Source organism: Fundulus heteroclitus, chromosome 2 (assembly GCF_011125445.2).
Source record: "Fundulus heteroclitus isolate FHET01 chromosome 2, MU-UCD_Fhet_4.1, whole genome shotgun sequence".
NCBI classification, from domain to species: domain Eukaryota; kingdom Metazoa; phylum Chordata; class Actinopteri; order Cyprinodontiformes; family Fundulidae; genus Fundulus; species Fundulus heteroclitus.
Window position 1 is genome coordinate 33,814,209 of NC_046362.1, and position 18,512 is coordinate 33,832,720.

General features: G+C 40.8%; 1 protein-coding gene across 2 annotated transcripts in view; it reads right to left on the reverse strand.

The window, feature by feature from the left end:
* The window catches only part of il34 (interleukin 34), a 93,419-nt gene extending 84,172 nt beyond the window's left edge, over positions 1 to 9,247 (reverse strand). For both annotated transcript variants that reach the window (XM_012867625.3, XM_012867626.3), the window contains exon 1: positions 8,937 to 9,247. The gene's annotated coding sequence lies outside the window, so the exon portion shown is untranslated. The remainder of the gene's footprint in view (positions 1 to 8,936) is intronic.
* Between the last annotated feature and the right edge of the window lie 9,265 nt (positions 9,248 to 18,512).

Genomic DNA, 18,512 nt, shown 5'->3' on the forward strand with positions numbered 1-18,512 from the left:
ACCTGAACCTTCAAAAGCATCTAAAGACAAATACAAGGTCGGCCTTCTATCACCTGAAGAACATTTCCAGGTTTAAAGGACAAGATAAATGTTCATCACCTGTCACATTTACAACCTTACCCAGTACTTTAGTAGTAATTCACTGGGTCAGGGTTAGGTCTTGACCTGAGTATCAAAACCTAGTATCTTAGATCTAGTGTGAATAAAGCCCTAAGATTCCTGGGTAAGGCACGCATTTGCGTGATTACATAAGACGTTCATAGTCTTTGTTTAGCTCATCACCTGAAGCAAGTTGCTTCTCTGACTGAGAAATGTACAAAATTGTATTTCTTGTCTAGTTTTCATAATGCTGCTAAATACTGTTAGAACCCCTCGGTTGCGAAGCCATTGTTTGTTGTGGCTAATCAGCTGTTTGATATGCAAAATCTCTAACTGAAATTCTTCTTTAGAGGTTGGCTGGATCAGTTAAAGCTATATCCCTTGCATTACTGCCACCTACAGGTGATGTTGGGTATATGCATTTCAGCGTTGCTGGGTTAAGTGTGAAATGAGCTGAGCCGGTAATTTACTGGGTCTACGTTGCATGTGTGAAAGATGCCAATTCTTGTTCGATTCTGGAATGTGATCCCAGTAAATGACTGGGACTTATGTGAGAAAGGGCCTTTTGAGACAGCCATAAATACCTTGGCACCCAACAGAAATGCCGATGAGGTCAAACAAAGACATCTAAGGCCAAATGCCAAGAGCAGGTGTGTCCAAAGTGCAACCCAAGGCCGTTTGTGGCCCCTGTACTGATTGTGGGTGCCCCCCCCCCAACTGCATTTCAAGAAAGATTTGGTCCACCAGCACAGGTGGCTGGTGCAGATGGAACATTTTAGTTTTTAATTGGGGCAAATTATAGCAGAAAAGTTAAAATCCGATAATTGAAAATGTTAAGCACATCACAAAGTATTCCTCTTTTAATAAACATGAGTACTTGCATCCTTCTCTGAGTGCAAGCGCATTGCTCTAACCACTGGGCCATCACTCCCCCTTATAAGTACGAAATGCAAGACGTACACCTGAACAGGGACTTGAACCCTGGACCCTCAGATTAAAAGTCTGATGCTGTACCAACTGAGCTATCCAGGCTCTGACAGATTGGATTTACAATCATTTAACTGCAAGCTAAGTGGAAGGTGGGAGACTAAGGACTAATAAGCACAAGAATCACTATCTAGGATGAAGTATTAAAAATCCCGGAGGAATGGGGTTTCCAAATTTGGCAAGACTAAAGATTGTAGTCAAAATATTCATCATAAACAGCCCTTCAGAAATTAGGGGTGTGCAATAAGCCAGCAGCCACCATCTGCAATACTGTACAGAATATCTGAGCTGTGCATGGGCTTGAGGTCCAGCCATCAAAATGGGAAACACCATCAAGAGCTAGTGAAATTGCTATGGCCAAGATCCTGTCGGACATGTTGGCTAATCGATAAGACACGGCGGTGAAAGACAAAGTAGGAAACAAGCAGCACTGATAGACATGGCAATCTCAAGCGACAGCAAAATCCAGAAATAGGAATGTGAAAAGTTTGAGAAATACCAAGAGAAAAAAAGAAATATGGATAGTGATAGTCTCTGCAAGGCCGGTTGTTATCGGAGCACTCAAGTCTGACAGAGCCGCTTCAGCAGAGTCCTAGAAATACGTCAGGGATCTCCAGCCAGAAGAACGCGGTGCTAAAAAGGAGCTACGATACTGTACAGAACCCTCAAGCTCCCAGGCCTCTGGCAGAAAAACATGAGCTTTAAGTGGAACGAGTGAGCGGAGCCAGCTTTTATACAACATACACAGATTCTATTAGCGCTGGGTTGAATCATTGCAAAAAAAAAAAAAAAAAATTCAACAAGGTTTTTAGAGACATTCTTTTTTTATTCGTATTGACATGTTAACATCGCACAGCTACTGCGTAATTGTCAGCTGCAAACCCAGAATGCAAATCCCTTTAATTCACTACATCCTGAAGAATCCTGGTGACCTTGGAGGCCAAAGGACGGCACTGAACTACTTTTTATGTTTAAAAAAAATTATTTTTGCAGTCAGAATTTCCTCACCCTTTCGTTTACGTGTCCATTGAATTTGAATTAACCCCAAAATAATGTTCAAAAAAGTTTTTTGCACGTATATCAAGTGAAGCACTTTAGCGGAAGCAGTGATGGAGATAAGTACCAGAATGGATAAGCAGGTATAGACAACGAGCGGATGGATGGATGTTACACCACAACCCTCCTTGATACAAGGCAGGATGGATCCATGCTTTCATGTGGCTCACACAAAACTGACTCTATCCCCATATTGCATAATAAAATTCTGGCTCATTATTCCAGGCAACATCTTTCCTGTTGGTCCAGTTTTTTTATGAACTGATCTAAATTGCAGCTTCAGATTCCTGTTGTCTGACGACAGGAGCGGTATCCTGCGTGATCTTCTGCTGCTGAACTAAATTTTCCTGGAGGGTTGACATGTTGTGCATCACGCGATGATATTTGGCGTACCTTGGTGGTAAAAAAAGATTTGTTTTCGGCTACTGTTGCCTAAATATATATATTTTTTTCAGGTTTTCATTAACCTCTAAAAGCAACAGGACTCATAAATGTCGTTTTCAGACCAATTTTTAACCCAAAGGAACAGTTGTGTGTTCAAATGACTAGCCGAGTAACTATTTGAAGTAACGACCAATTTAATACATTTACCCAATGAAGCGGCTGATTAGTTTATATCCTGTTTATGCCAGGCTTTACCCTCCTGGACACCTTGATCTGAACTTAAACGAGCAAAGGTGATGGATGGATGGATGGATGGATGGATGGATGGATGGATGGATGGATGGATGGATGGATGGATGGATGGATGGATGGATGGATGGATGGATGGATGGATGGATCTTTGAAAAGTCTGCTTTAATCACAGTGTTCATCTCCCATTCATCTGATGTCAGAAACCCTATTTACAGACGATCAACTGTTTATAAATTAAACTATTAATTTAAATTCTCCATTTTTTTAGCGAGCCAGCCTCCAGTGAGATTGAGATGCTGTGACATGGCTGTACTTTGTAAAACTGTCAGCAGATGTGCCCCTGTCATAAACGATAATTGTGCTCTTGTTTCTCACAGAACAGGTTCTCAGTTAAATTGCAGAACAACACGAAATTGTAAAGATAAAAGCAAAAACTACTTCTGAGAAGCGTTCCTGAGGGCTGCGTCGGTTTTTGAAGTGTTTGAGTCCATCCTATTTCCATTAAAGCAGCTGCTCAAATAGTCCAGATATTAGAGACACCACATGGAAAATTGTAGCATTGTCTTTTGAGTCAATTAATTTCAGAGCACCAAAAGCGCCGCGCGCTCTCTGGATCCTGTCAAGAAAACGCCCCGATCACAGTTAATCTCCCACATCGGCCAAGAATGCCTCTGATGTTCTGGTTGGAGTTAGGCAGGTCTGTAACATCAAGTCCGAAACAAGTTTTATAAATTTAATCAACACTGTCACTGTAGACGAAACTAATCGGCCAATAAAAGCCGTTTTACAAACTTCTGTTTCTGATTTATGGAGATTTACCCAAACATGGACTAATTCTAATTACGGCTCACTTTTTCACCCTCTGCCCCCCAATCTTACACTCTCCTGCTCTGTCGTCACCCCTTAATAAATCTCAGGCTTATTTTAGTGCGCTGCAGTTGCATGTTGAATCTCAATGAACAGCCAGCGGACTATAACTCAGAGGGCTCCCTGCAGGGAACACCCTGTCACTGCGGCGGGAGGCCAACGTGCTGCTGTGAAGATCAGCAAGGGAACTCAATGTTGGTTTCTAAGAACAAAAATATATATATATATATATATATATATATATATATATATATATATATATATATATATATATATATATATATATATATATAATTTAATATTTAAAGCATGTTGCTCACACTTCCAAACAATTGGAGTGCAAATATATGTAAATTAAAAGCAGGCGATGGGAGCTCTCATCAGAAGCTCCCATCCACTCTTTATTGGCATGAAGCTCTTAATTTGAAGGATTTGGTGATTTATTCTAACTTTTTCCAGGCTAGAAAGCTTTTCTGAGTATTGTTCCTGAGGGCCGTGTTGGCTTTGTCCTGCTCGAGTCCACCCAATTTCCATTATAACGATGCGTCTCATCTGTGTCCAACCCTGCTGGACAGAATATTAGAAACACCGCTCAGAAAACTGCAACATTGTCTTTTTGATTCAGAGAATTTCAGAGCGAAAAAACCCACCGTTGGCGCTCTCTGGATCGTGTCAAGCGAATGCCGCGATCATAGTTAATCTCCCACTTTGCCCAGGAATGCTTCTGATGTTCTGGTTGGAGTTAGTCAGGTCTCTAACATCCAGTCAGCAACAAGTGCCATGAAGGATTTTTCCTCCGCAGCTGCACACTGCGCCACGGTGAGCATCCAGCGAACTATAACTCAGAGGGTTCCCTGCAGAGTGACTACACTGTAAAGGTGGCAGGAGGCCGACGTGCTGCTGGGAAGATCAGCAAGTGAACTCAACACAAAAAGTTGGTTTCTGTGCATGGATTATAATTAAACCATGTTGCTCACACCTCCAAACAACTGCGATGCAAACAAAAGACAAAAACACCTGGACATTTAATTTTTCTACAGCTACCTTTACAGTTTGCGCAATTTCCGCCACTTTTTTATGGTTGAATTAAAAGGTGCCACCGTTTCATATCCAATTTTAAGTTTTAGACTAAACAAACAAATGTTTACCAGGAGAGAAAGAAGATACTTGAATACATTTATAAAAATTATGAGAAAAATCTGCATATTTTACGATAAAAAGGAAAATATTGTTGGAAAAAAAGTTTCCTTTTATCAATCAAGGCAGAAAAAAACTGAAAAGCTTTAAAAAAAACATAGAAAAAAATGGCAGAACTGTTTTTATATTACATTAATGTTTAAAAACATTACTCAGTTCTTTATGTGATAAGAGCTGCAATCCCATTTATGGTGCTTTTAAAGACTCACCTCTTTGGCTTTTGAATCAAATAAAGCTTAACTTCTAAATTTTTATAAATGCATTCTGTTATTACTACACCTATTTTTTCAAAGGGCCTAAAAAGGGACGTGTGGCTCTGGGGCCACAGGTTGCAGGTTAAAAAGCATTTGGAGCTCTGGCCAGAAGCTCCCATATTCTCTTTATCAGCAAGAATCTTTTCATTTGAAAGATGTGGTGATTTATTTGAAGCCTTTACAGGTTAGAGTGATTATTAAACAACTGCAGGAAGTGCGAGTAAATCTAAATTTATTGCACGTGTGTTATACTGCAGTTCCAAAGATGCAGTATTTGTGCCATGGATTAATGCCGTACATGAAAATCCTTCCATGCAGATAAACCAACCCAAATTAAAGCAATCCACCCTACAATGGAGATATCCCTTCTTAAATATTTAATTGGCAGAATAAATGCTGCCACCCCCATGTTTTACAGTTGCTACTGTATTTTTATATTGGAGGGCCTCAACTAAACTCCAAACAGCTTGTTGCTGTGGACTCCGCAGTTGCATTTTAGAACTTTGGAAAAATTAGGTATAATGATAAAAGAGCTGCACACTGACTCTGTGGGTAGCACTGTTGCCGGGTAAGAACCGCGTGTCTTTCTGCTTGGAGTCTCCCTGTGCATGTGTGGGTTCTCTCCAGGTATTCCAGCCTCCTACAGTCCAAAAACTCGACTTAAGGGTGACTGGTAACTCTAAATTGTCCTCAAGTGTAAGTGTATGTCTTGTTCCAGGTGGACCCCACCTCTCGCCCAATGATCAGATGGATAGATGAATTTGCTGCCATTAACATGTATTTATATCCCTCATTTTGCAACCTGCAGTTCTCAGTTTTGCTGTATAAGCTGGTGCAGTCAGCATAGGCACTCTAACACATAGGTGGCATGCTTTTAAATCTGTAGTATTTAAGCTACTGCTGAACCGTCTGCGAAGAAAGAACCAAACCAACTCGCCAACAGACTCCTGCTGAAAGTGTCAGCAGCTGTTGTGAGCTTCCACCCTTTGTCCACGAACCAACGCTTGCAAATGCCAGAAAACATGTGCTTTCACTCTGAAGCAGTGCAAGAGGATGTGTTGCAGCCCACGGCACACTTTCAGGACCACAAAGAGACAGAAACCCCTCACCTAGACGTGGCAGCCTGGAACACGTTCAAACACCACATTCGAATTATCGTTACTTGTCGCGTCCGATTTTGAGATAAAAAAAAAAGATATATTGTTTTTGTTTACCAGATGTGTTGGGAGAAGGCCAGCGCAGCAACCGTTCAACATCCACCAGCTTCCTTCCCTCAGTTATTTAGTAATCTGGACCTTTCTTGGCTGATGATTTGTATAAGAAACAAGCTGCTGAGTAATGCAAGACCCACAGACTCGGAAAAGGCTGAGTCATTGGTTGCTGTGGTGATTTCTGCCTTTTTTTGTTTGTTTGTTTGTAGCCCACGGCACCTCACAGAAGAAGACAATACCGCAAAAACAAAGAGTTACTGTGCGAAAACTATATATTTTACTGAGATTATCATTTTACCACGCGTGGCAGAACCGTCTGGAGGCCAAAGGTTTACATTTTCATGTGTCCATGCTGCTTTGTAAAGGTGCCATGAGGTTAAACAGAGCCTTTAATTCCAGTTTAAATGGGAGAAATTCAGAGGTTAAGTAAAATGGGAAGCTGTTTGTGTTTAGTTGCGCGTCTTCCGCACTCTTTGCTGATTTAAAAGAAAACTGTAAGCCCTACAGCAGTGGGAGGAACACAAGAGGAAAGCAGAAGTAAAAAACTGTACATGAAAAACATTTTAAAAACATTCATCTTGAACTGGTATTGTTTAAAAACTGCATCAAAATGCCGGTTCAGTCAGATAAAGCTTAACTTTCTGTAAGCTGTATAAACTGTGAAGGCTGTTTCTGCTGGAAAGTCTCCAAACAGGGCTGGCTCCTCCTTATTGTTTGGACAATATCATCATTTTCTCCATCTGAATTTTGCAAACACCGCACAATGCATGATTTTGATGCTTTTTTTTGTTGTTGTTTGGGTTATTCCACCTTGTAATAGTGGCAGCGGAATGAAAGCCGAAGCGGCATCGACTCCTAGAAAAAGCTGCAGCTGACTGAGCAGTGAGCTAAATACGCCGAGACGAGAAGAAACCACATACAGATGCAGGACAGGTTGAATTTTACACTCTGGCCTCTCCAGCCAAGTCAGCTCAGACGTTGATGATGCATCACCCCCCCCCCGGTCACACAGACCACAGGACGCCCACAGTCTGAACCTCACCAAACCTCATCTTAATTCTAAAACTAGCTATGCTGTGAGAGCGGCTCTAAATGCGTAAACCCATACATGTATATAAAACCTGAAACCTCAGACCGGTCCTCACTGAGCTGCAGCTACAGAGACGGTCATGCACACGGATCTGATTCACCGCAGCTCTGCCTCGCCGCTCTCTCTGTCTCTCTCTTTGTTTATATGTTTGCATGCTTTAGCCCAGAATGTTTTAGTCGACACAGCAAATCATCCAGTGATTAAAAAAGGCCCGATGGTCTGCAGGATGCAAAAAGTGTGCATCAGCCAGCTGATCAAAGACCGACTGAGCTGCATCCCACTGAAGGCTGCGCCATCAAGCAAAATGCCACCAAATTCTAACGTACGACCATACATTTGTTTAAATATGAAGAATTCGGCTAAAAGAATCACATTTTCTCTGGGACCGTATGAAAATATTGGCATATTGGGTCAACGCGTTATAATTCCTGAATATGTTCAAAACCTGCACATGCAACGCAGCCATCAGCACCAGCAGACCCAAAATGAAGGAATCTCCGAAGCAATAATTAGACATAGCTCAGTTTGTATGTGATCAAGCTGCTATTTGTTTCAAGAGCCAAAAGGAAACATTTTAAAGGCCGTTGAAGAATAAAATAACGACACAAAACAACTCTCTCCTTACCAGCTTACCAGCATCTGGAAACCAGAAGCAAGATAAAACCCTGCTAAGATCTGAGAGATGCCCCGTCCTTCAGCCCAGCGGCTCTTTGGGATTCACCGTGGAGGAGCTTAAATCCTGTTTTCTGTCTATCAAACTGTGATGTTTGGGATTTTTCACAGATTCAGCTAAAGAACTGGGAACAAGTTATGTCTTTGTATTGTATTCTGCTGGATCTGCAAGTCACAAATGTTTCATTTCCCTTGTGCGTAAGAGGTTCTGTGACCATTTTTAACCTAATTGCATTTCAACTGCTTCCTACATCAACAGAAAATAAATCAAATAAAAATTGCCCGTAACAACGACGATTAAACGCTACAAAATCGACCAAAATAAATAAAAAGTCCAGTCCGAAAAGGACTGTTTATAAAGATGATTTTTGCAGAACTTTGGCCAGACCTCAGTGTTTCATCCAGGTGTTGCTATTCATACTTCTTCATCGGATCTCCGGATGTAATCACAGATGTTATTTCCGAGAAGTAAAGGTGCCCTTTAGTCACCTGGCCGCTATTCAAGCAGAAGAGTTTAAAGTAACATGATGGCACAGACTCCGCTGTGTAATCTGAGTGAGCTCATCACACCTCTGCTGAAGCTGCCACCCTTTGTTTGCGAAGTGTTGCAAACCTGCGCTTTCACTCTGACGCAACTCACGAGGAGTGCGCCTTCCGCGCACCTGACGAAAGTGAAAGTGTTGCCCCCCATGGGACTGCGCACTTTCAGGACCGCGGAGGCAGAAACCCCTTAACCTGGATGTCTGAGGTTGGGAAGCCTGGAACCCATAAATCCGAGTTTAACTGCCAGAGCTAGCGCGTTAAAACCCGAGCCTGGATCCTCATCCAGCCCCTGAAGGGGTGTCAGAAAGTGAGAAATGCCCTTACCTTTCTAATAACTGCCTCCACGCCCAGAAATTCCTCCCAGAAAACACGGAGGGTAAACACGTAAGGAGGACGCAGAACCTCGGCTTTCCCGCTGCGCTCCGGGGATGCGTAAAGTCTCTGTGCGCTCAGACGAGGCGGCTCGATTGATCTCCTCTCATTAAAGCGGATCGTTAAGAATCCATTCACAAAGCTGTGCGCAAATATCAGCGTGGAGAGGTCATGTTCGGTTCAGTCCACGCGTGGAGCCTCCGCGCTCTGGTTGTGCGTTCCGCCAAGTGCGCAACAGGGAGCCTGCAGCTTCTTCCAATCACTTGACACCTAAATACAGACTGAATTTCAAAATAAAAGCCGGTGAGTACACACCTCCACCCCCTGGAGGCACAGCCCAATTTCTCTTCAAAGCAAGAGCTGAGCGCTCCCTCTGACGTAACGTCATTGAGTTTCGTTTCAGTGGATTTTAAGACAAATCTGAAATACAGTTAATAAACCATCTGCCTTAAGAGATTATTTTGAGAAAAATTAGTTTAATTTAACTCAAAACTAACAACAACAACAACTTTGATATAATTAATACTACCAAAAAGATATGGAATAAAGAGTAATGCTATTTATTTCCACCCCTTACGCATGAATCATCCATTATTATAAATCATTTAATAATTGATTATTTTATTAATGGACAATAATAATATAAATTAGAGAAGAATAAAGAAATGGCACAACATCCATCACTTCTTTATTTTTCATGAAAACGAAAAATAGGTAAGCCAGCTTTATACAGGTGGGCTCTAAAAAGTAAACACACCCCTAGTCATTACAAATAATCACCTAACATGTATCCTGCAAATTCAACTGAGAAACTGGTTAGAAGAGGGAATATATTTAAAAGTGCAATCAAATGTAGACCAAAAACCGAACCTGGCAGAAAATTGCAGCCTCGTTTTTACAATATCACCACACACCACTGTACAACATCAGTTTCACAAAATAATGCGTACACACTGGAGCATTTTTAGAAAAAAAATTTTTTATCCACATGAACCACACTAATATGCCACTGCGCGTTGTTTTAAACATGCCAAACACATAGGGGGCAGTGTAGCACAAAGCCAAGACCCATGTCAGCCAATCAGGGATCATGTGGTTGTCAGGATCCCTAGGGGTTTGATATGTTCCTGTTTGCACATTTTAGTATTATTTTTCTATAGATTCTTGTTTCCTGCCACTAGTTTTCTGTTCTTGTAGATATTAGTAGCTATTAAGGTTGGGTTTTATTTCTATTTTCCGCCTGTCCGTCCTTGGTTTAGTCAAGTTGTTCCCTTATGTCTGGTCATTCTTCATGTTTCCCTGTTAGATTCTATTCTCCTCCTGCCCCTGCCAGTTCATTGCCCTCCCTCTCCTTCTACTTAATGGCCTTTACTCCTCTCACCTGTGTTAATTTGCTCCACCTGCTGCTCCCCCCATGTCCTCCCCTATGTAGTCTGCCAGTTTAGTCACACTCATTGTCAGGTCCTCCGTCATTCTACTCTGTTCTGGTCTCATCTTCTAACCTGACCCTAGCCAGATTGATATTGTTCCGCCGAGCTCCACCTAGCTTCACTCACATCCATCTGGAACCTCTCCCATAGAGAGTGATTTCTTCAACCAATTTTATTGTCCAGCTAATCAGGACGCAGGGCTGGAGTTTCATAGATGTGACGTAGAGGAGAAGCGACTGTGAGACTGTTTTGATTTAGACAATGGCGGCTCGCATCGAGGAAGCAAGCGTTAACATTGATGCTGCTATTTCTTCCGTGTTGTCCAATCTACCTAATATTGTTTCATTAAAAGAACATCAGAGAACGCCTCTGAAGGCTTTTGTTGGTGGAAACGATCTTTTTGCCCTTCTCCCGACCGGATTTGGCAAGTTTTGTTTTCCGGGGCGTGTCCGCCGTGGAGCGGTTAGCGGTTAGCGTGAACCATGTTAGGAGGCCTTTAGTCCTCGACGCGGTCGGCCCGGATCGACTCCGACCCGCGGCGCTTTGCCGCCTGTCTCCCCCCCCCCCTCTTCCTGTCAGCTCACTGTCAATAAAACGCGTGTCACTAGAGCCGCAAACACATTTAAAAAAAAAAAAAAAGTTTTGTTTTTTTACTGCGTCGCTCTCATCAGCGTCACGGGTTAGCTTCAGTGTGAGTGGTTGAAATAGCACGTCGATAAAGATGACAGACAAGTGGCTTATCCAATCATATGCAAGGATTTTTGATAAGGCCCAGCCTTCAAAAAAGGCAATTCCTGTGGAGAGGTTCCAGATGGATGTGAGTGGAGCTAGGCGGAGCGAAATACATCTGGCTAGAGTCAGGTTACTCATCTTCTGCCATGTTCCTGATTCCTTGTTTTTCAGCAGTCTACCATGTTATTTGTTTCATCTTAATAAATCATATCACTGTTCACTATGTGGGTCCCAGGCTCTTGTCTGCGCTTTGGTCCATCCACAAACCTACATAACTTGACAGTAGTTGTGTTTCTATTACAAATGTGTGCAAATCGATATTCTGCTAATTTCGGTAATAACACATTTCCGCAATTGTGGTGTTTCCATTAAATAGGAAATATAATTAAAATCATACGTTAATACGTTTATTCATGTGAGTATCTCGGCCACGAGAGAGAAGTATTTGACTTTTTTTTTTTATCTTTTCCTCCGGCGCCGCTTTTGCCGAGCATTCTCTCCAAGGTATTTCTGTTTCAGGGTTTTCCATTTTGATCATAAGTTTTTCCACGGCTTGTGGAGCCCCGCCTCCTTCGTGGCCACTTCAACATCTTGGTAAATGCTTGATTTTCTTTGCTGTTTTTAATCTAGTATGTTGGTAATACCCCTGTCACGAACTAAATGTAAAAAATACGGCGTCTCCTCGTGAATCCAAACATGCCGCGCCATCATCCAGCTGCTACTTCCTGTTTTCTTCTTCGTCTATTTCACCAGTAGTAACATGCGGTTGTTGATCACGTGACTTGCGTGATGCGAAAATACTGTTTCCATTGCAGTTTTGCAAAATATACCAATTTGGATTATGGCTGAAAAACTACCTCGCCCTACCGCAAAAACCTTTTATTAAAAAAAAGGAGTATTTTCTAAATTGCCAAGTTTCTATTAAGCAAATTTATTTTCGGAATTACAATTTGCGCAATTAGTTGGTGAATGGAAACGCGACTAGTGGTTGGTTTAAAGGGTGTCAAAGCTGACATGCATGTGGAGCTGACTTCATCCAGCCTGAAAAGAAAACCCTTTGTTCTCTCTAAAGAAAAGTAAATCTAAAGCATGATGCTGCCACCACCATGTTTCACTCTGCGTTTCGTGTTTTTGGGGAAGTCCTGTGTTGTGCTTGTGTCAAACATACCATTTGCACTTATGGCCCAAACCGTCACGCAGACAGAGAGGATTTGATTCTGCTGAAAGGCAATAGTGCTACTGAGCTGTGCCACTGTGCAGCAGATGTTTGCTTGGTTTATTGCAGTGCTTCTCAATTATTTTCTGTTACGCCCCCCCTAGCAAGAAGAAAACTGTTCGCGCCCCCCACTCCCCACCGTGACTATCCATCCCTGCATAACATTTTATCCTTATTAACATTAAAGAAAAAAAGAAAGACATATGGTCAAACTTACAAAGAATAATTTCTTAAAATCGTGTTTTAAGAAATTAAAAATAAATAAATCCTTGTTTAAACTGTAAACATGACCAACTAATTGCACCATTGCAAAATTAAATCAATCAATAAATATTTATTATAATAACTAATAAACTACAAAAACTATATACTATATATATATATATATATATATATATATATATATATATATATATATATATAGTATATACTATATACTATAAAAATAATAACTAATATATATTCAGTTCAGCAACAGTATCAGCTCCTCTGCTATGGTGTGGGGCTTTTTGCACTGCGCAATTTGGTACGGCACCTTATATGATGCTAACAGCGCTCGGTGGTTTACTGAAGTAGCCTTCACAAAGCGGGATGACTGTTGGCAATATTCAGCACGTTTTCGCTGAAAAAACTCTAGCGGCTTATCGCCTTGATTGGGGTGTAACGTATTTAGGTGACGCGCTAATTTATTTGGCTTCATGCTGTCCGCTGCGAGCATTTTTAGACACCAAACACAGCGGTCTTTCCTCTTCTCCAACTGTAGTTACAGTGAAGCCAAGCGCTAAATACGCTTCGTCGTATTTCCTCGTCTTAGCTTTCGGGTGACTTTCTTTTGTCTCATTATCTTTGTCTCTCTCCGCTTTCCTTTTCATCCCTGTTAAAAACTTTTTCATGTTGGGGGTTGTTATGTTGAATAACGGAGGCTGTAGACAGAACGCAGACGGAGCTTTCGGTTGACTCAACACTGGTAACCAAGGCAAACCTGTAAGTCGTAAAATGTTGCACTGTCGCAAACGTGACAAAAGTAACAATGAGAGCGCCACTGCCCCTACTGTAGTGGATGCGCAATTACACTTTATACTAGTACGGCCAAAAAAAAAAAAGCCTGTTCCCCAGGGTCACACGCGCCCCCCCAGGTATTGCACCGCGCCCCCCCTAGGGGGCGCGCCCCACCATTTGAGAAGCACTGGTTTATTGTAACAAAAATGTTTTGGCACCTGGTTTCCCTGCTCACATGAAGAAGCACTCGGGATATTTGAAATGGAAACGGTAAAAGGTTTATTTACAAAATGACAATGATACATTTGCTCAGCTGGAGATTGTTCCAACATCTGCAGTTTGGTAGCATCTGGAGGAAGAGGGGAGCTGTTCGGCAGCGCAAAGGAAATGGATGAAGGTGAATTTTAAGACGTGAGAAGAATTTGTTTGACTTTTACTGTTTCAGGGTTGCAGTGTTTATTTTGTGTCTGTTTCCTTCAGTTCTCTGTTGTTCATGTTTTCTGTTTGTTGCCATTATAGTTCATTCCTTATTTGTTAGTTTCTTACTAAGTTTTTCCGTTTTTTGTTCATTTTGATGTGTTTTTTCTGTAATGATTACAATTTTCCCCCTGTGTTCCTTGTTTTGTTGTTTAGCTCTTTCCATGTGAGTAAGCCTCCCTTCTTCCGCTGTTCCAGCTTCCCTTTGCCACACCTGATCTGCACACTCCTCTAATCACCTCTTCTAGTTTGCTTGTCTGTTCTCATAACCCTTATTCAGTATTTAAACTCTCGACTTCTTCTGAGCTACATCCTGGGTTTGTGTCTCAAGCCCTTCTGGTCTCCCGAACTCCACGGTCGAATCAAGCATCCTGTGCACCATCCACGCCACTCAGCCAGCCGGCACACCAGGTTCTCCATGCTCTGTAATTATCCTCCTCACAAGGTTTTTTAAGAACTCTCCCAGTCAAGACCTCCTCTTGCACCTCCACCACCAACTACCTCTTTATCTCAACCACCATTTACCTCCAAAGGGTCCTGTTATCATCCCTGGGTGTCTGAGTTTCATGTCTCTTTTGTTTCTCTGTTTCCTTCAGTTCTCGGTTGTTTATGATATCTATTTGTTGCCATATTAGTTACTCCGTTGTGTACTTTTTAGTGTATTCTTGAGATTTTCTTGTGTGGTGGAAACACATTGGGATAAAACACCCCTCCGATGAACATGAAGGCGATTTTGTAGACAGAAAATCCTTTCATAAGATCAACGTAAGAATCAGGTAAGAGTGAGTTAAATCCTTTAATGGTATCATTATCACGCTTTCAGTTAAGAGTAGTGGTTGAGAAATTTATATTTCTTTTTTTTTTTTTTTTTTTTTTTTACATAAAAAACTGAGATTACTCCATTTAGGAATAAAGTGTGTGTCCCTCACCTTAATCTGAGTTGTTTTTTTTGTTTCCCAGTGTACTGTATAGCAATGTGGCAATAAGAATTGATGTCTTAATGCCAAATAGAGCTCGACAGAATTTTTTTTCACAAGTGGAGCAGTCAGCTTTTGCCATAATGCTCTGCTTGATTTGTGCATGTAAATAGCTTTATTGTGATTCCTGCAGGGAGAATTTCAAATTATATGGACACTACAATGGGAAAGTAGGAGAGTAAAGGAAGAACAAGAAGAGAAAAAAAAGAAAGAGAAGAGGTGAAAGAAAGAATAGAAAAAAGGGAGAGAATGATAACATTTATATTTATATTTCTGCATTCAGTCGATCAGCTGTTTGCCGTGCCCTTTGTCGCTCCTTTATAACAGTGGCAGTGTTTCCTATCTTGAGTAAAATGTGCTTCAATCCCTGGTAAGCCTCAATAGAAAGATGTTGCTCGTTTGGTGCAAAGAATGGCGCACGCAGCATCAGTGAATCTGTGATCGACCTCATGGTCTCCTGAAGAAAGCTGCAGACGCACATTTACCCAAATTACTTAAATGCTGCTTGACATCCTGCGCCTGGATTGGCCTTCGTGAGACGGATAAAGCCAGGATGCTCAGATCACACCAGGTCAAGCCCAGCTTTATCTCTTATCCTGGATTCCTGAATTCTGCTTTTGTGAAACAGCCCTGAGGTCAGATAAGACCGAAGCCAAACTTTTTGGCCTGCGTGTCTTTTTGCCTGTAACTCGGTGGTGGCAGCATCACGTTTTTCTTCATCAGGGACAGAGAAGTTGGTGTGTCTCTGCTCAACATTGTCAGTATTGTTCACTGAGGAACCGTGGTTCTACATCTGTAGCACTTCAATAAGAGGACCGTGTGTCCTCAACAGACCGAGTTTCCTGGTTAAAGTAGAGACAAATCACTGGTTACATCATCGATTCTTGCTGATTTCTATAACCTGAAAATATTGATTCAATTTAGTTCAATCCAAAAATACTTCATTAATCCCAAAGGGAAATTAAATGTAATTGTAACTCACATTTGGCAGCTTTTTTTCAGAGTTGTTGTAGATGCTGAAGGAAGGATCTCCTGTAGTGGTTCAGAGGAAGCCTCTGACTGAAGACACTCTGATGAACGATCATCTCCAGAGGTTCTAGAGGAGTCCCCGGAACAGAACCAGCCTTCTTTATAAGTCTGGTGAGTGTTTTTAAGTCTCTGGCTCTGATGCTGCTACCCCAACAGATGATGGCAGAGGAGATCACAGTCTTCACATAGAAGACTTATAGAAGATCTGCAAACCCTGAAGGACCTAAGCTTCCCCAGGAAGTCCAGTCTGCCCTCAGTCTCCTCCATCTCCATTTTAGCCAGTTGTCCGGGTAAACTCTTGTACTCCTCACCAGCTCCGCTTCTTCACTCATGATGTAAATGGTAGTTGACCTATTTCTGTTCTTCCTGACATCTACAATCATTTCCTTTATTTTGTCCACATGTGGCATGATTGTATCCACATCATGCCAAAAAGCGGTTCACAAACTTTGTGTCTTAATACATCCCCATGTGTCGTAGAACAGTTATCATTCCTGCAGTCAACATTTATCTGTGCTGGATAAATAAAATCAAAGATCTAATGCAAAATGTATCCTATTGAAAATATATCAATCTTGAATGTACTTAAATATAATAACATATTTGATCATGTGTTGCCAGTAAATGGACCACATACTGCTCCACAATGGCAGAGTTAAATAAGGACTGTTGGATGCTCTGGTTACTGCCTGTTAACATCATCTATCCCCTCCAGGGTCTGTTCTAGACGTTTTAGCTTCTTGCTGATCGAATCGTTGTCGTTCCTGTCACTGAACCTGAATGTGAAACAAATTACAGCCAAATCATACCTCTGGGAGTCTGGTTACATCTTTAAACGAATCCAACTTTTCAGAATAAGGACATCGGTCCACTGGTATGAATGGTGGTAGCTTCTCTGCTGCTTCAGGACACAGAAAAAGCAAAAATAATAATCTATTTTATTTTATAATGCACTTCACGTTTAGAGAAAGGGCTAGAGTCAATAAAACAATATCATAACACTAGAACAATAATGTAATCAAAAGGGGCTTAAATTCTGCTCCCTAAAAAAGGCCTTAAGCTCAAGTGCACTTGGTTTATTTAGCAGAAAATCAACCTGAATCCCCTCCAGCAAGTCCACCTCTCAACAGATTTCCTTTAATAAAAGAAAACATTGTTTTAAAATTTGATTTCTGTATTTACTCTGGTTTGTCTCAAATGAAAATGTGTCTGAAGTTGAAAAAATAATAATACTGAATAGAAAAAAATACTAAACAAATTTGTAAGGGGACAAAAACAATTTCACAGCACTGTATTTTTTTTATTTTTATTGTGGTTAGGTAATTTAAATAACTAGAACTTCTTTAAAAAAAAAACAATTATAAATCTGTGGTGATCTGATGCAGACAACACACAAGTGCATAGAATAATGTACAGTTAAAACTCTATTGTGACGATGCAGTAACTTGTTGATTAAAAAACAACAGTTTTTGATAGCTTACATCGTTATGAGTGTATCTCTGTAATTTCATAATATATTCACGCCTCAGCTTTTGGGCAGGGAGCTGTTTTTTAGTCAGGCAAGACTCAGATCCAAATTACAACTCATAAAAATAAGACAGATTTACTTTGAAAATCACGTTTTCACCGGAATTGAGACAATAATCGGCGCGCAACTTGACGCACCAGTAAATACGCGCGCGTGTTGACTCACCTGTTCCCTGGAAACAGGTAAATGCCGGAACTCTCGGTGCGCATGCGCTCCTCCCAAAAGCTCGCTGGTTCCAGGCTGGGAGGAAAACACAGAGCCCAAGGCAGGCGAGATATCGAAACAGACACTGATTATTTGAAGTCATGAGATGTTTTAATGGGGCTGAGGTTAACCAAATGTTCCTCATGTTGTATTTTTTCCAAACCAATGTTCTTATTTTGTAATAAAAAATCTAATTTTCTAATCAGTAATGACCAGGGTTATATGTTGTATTCGGGGACATCATGTAGAGTTTAAACCCTATGATATGATGAATAAAAATGATAAAATGGCCTAAAACAGGAAAAAAGATCATTAAAAAGTCTGGATATATTTGACAAAAAACTTGATTAAATTAAGATAAAACCTCAACAAAATCAAAAGATAGCAGGACTAAATCCAAATAGAATCAGAACTAAACTGCATAAAATTAGGGTATGATCAGTATAAGATCAGTTAAAAGCCAGGAAAAGAAAAAAAAGAATAAAATGACCATAAACCCAGATAAATTCAGAATAAATTATTATTAAAATCTGTCCGTATTTAGAATAATAACGGAACAAAATCAGCATAACCCCTGGAAACAATCGGCAAAATGAGCATCAGATCAAAACATTAACTGGAAATAAATCAATTACAATAAAGTCTGATAAATCAGGATATATTTAGAATATAACAAGCAGAGAATTGTGTTAAAAACAGCATAAACCTGGATAAAATCTAAAAATAAACATATATTGGTATCCTGAATATATTTAGGATAAAAAATAGTTATATAATCAGGGTAAAACGTTAATAGAACCAAAAACAGACCAAATAAGATATTTTCCCCCTAGTCAACACACAGCTGTATGCTTCAGAGCAGCAGACTTCCTGTTTTATGAAGCTTTCCATAATGACGGGTGATTATCGGTTAATTCATCCATCTGATCAGCGGCA